This window comes from Echinops telfairi, unplaced genomic scaffold (assembly GCF_000313985.2).
Source record: "Echinops telfairi isolate 266 unplaced genomic scaffold, ASM31398v2 ScPeMD7_7420;HRSCAF=8458, whole genome shotgun sequence".
NCBI classification, from domain to species: Eukaryota; Metazoa; Chordata; class Mammalia; order Afrosoricida; family Tenrecidae; genus Echinops; species Echinops telfairi.
In genome coordinates, this window is record NW_022111320.1 from 25,464,284 (window position 1) to 25,465,899 (window position 1,616).

Consider the following 1,616-nt stretch of genomic DNA (forward strand, 5'->3'; position numbering starts at 1 on the left):
CCCCCAGGGAGGAGGTCACATGTAGATCCTTGTCACCGGTTCCCCCTTTCCAACCCATGCTCCCTCTATGCTCCCAGTATCACCACTCACATCACTGGTCCTGAAGGGATCATCTGCCCTGGATTCCCTGTGTTTGCAGTTCCTATCTGTACCAGTGTACATTCTCTGGTCTAGCCAGACTTGCAAGGAAGAATTCGGATCATGATGGGGGGGCGGGGGCAGGAAGCATTTAGGAACTAGAGGAAAGTTGTATTTTCATCGTTGCTACATCACACCTTGTGTGGCTCATCTCCTCCCCGAAATCCCTCTGCAAGGGGATCTCCAGTGGCATACAAATGGGCTTGGGTCTCCACTCCGCACTCCCTCCATCATTCACTATGATAAGATTTTTTGTTCTGACGATACCTTCGACACCTTGTGATCGCACAGGCTGGTGTGCTTCTTTCATGTGGGCTTTGTTGCTTCTGAGCTAGATGGCTGCTTATTTACCTTCAAGCTTTTAAGACCCCAGACGCTATACCTTTTGATAATCAAGACCACCCACCCCCTGGTCAATGGTGTCCCGCTTTCCCAATGTTAAAATCTGGTCACCTTCTTGATGCCGCAAGAAGGTCACTCCTCAGCAGGATGAGGAATGACTTAGAATGTAGTATGAATTTCAACTAGTGCGTGCAAGATTGGTTTTTGGCACCTACCCAAAATTGCCTGAGATGACAGGCCTGAAGGTCACTGCCTTGAAAACCTCACAGAGGGAGCACTTGTTCTTCTACACACCTGGAATCGCCAAGACATGGAATTACAGCATCCACATTCAACAGTAGCTATGTGCATGTAATGAAGTGTTCACTTCGGCGTGGCATGTCTATATAATGAGAAAAAGAAAACTTGGAGGATACTATTGGTTAATAGGCATTTTCCAGAAAGACCTAAGAAGAGAAAAACTTTCTGACATAGAAGGGGGCTTCAAAAAGTTTGTGGAAAAATAGAATTGAGAGATAATGGAATTTCTCCATGAGCTTTTTGAAGCTCTTTCATATAATATTGGGTAGCCTTTCTTTGGAACAGGACACGTGTGGATTTCTTGAACTCCATGGCAGTGAGTGAGAGTTTCTAATTGATTGGCCAGGTAGTTATCTTCAGGTTTCTTGGCATAGGTGAGAGCGTGCTTTTAGTGTTGCATCATTTTGTTGAAACATTTCAGTTGGTGTTCCATTAATTTCTAGAGCATTGTTTTTTGCTAATGCCTTCAGTGCTGTTTGAACTTTTTCCTTCAGGACCATTGGCACTTGATCATATGCTATCTTCTGAAATGACTGATGGTTGACTGATTCTTTGTGATACCAATAAATAAATAAATCCCCTATTTACTCGTGTATAAGCCGAGTTTTTCAGCACATTTTAAATGCAGTTTTTGTGGTAAAATTTGGTGCCTCGGCTGATATTTGGGGTCCGCTTATACTCGAGCATATACGGTAAATAAATAACTCATTGCCATTAAGGTATTTCTGATTTATAGCAACCATGTAGCACAGGGTAGAATTGCCCCTGTAGATTTCTAAGACAACACCTTATGGGAGTGGAGAACACAGTGACTGTGTTCTTTACATCTTCTTTTG

General features: G+C 43.4%; 1 protein-coding gene across 1 annotated transcript in view; it reads left to right on the forward strand.

Moving 5' to 3' along the window:
- The window catches only part of DYNC1LI1 (dynein cytoplasmic 1 light intermediate chain 1), a 38,467-nt gene that overhangs the window by 7,001 nt on the left and 29,850 nt on the right, over window positions 1-1,616 (forward strand). The window lies entirely within an intron of this gene.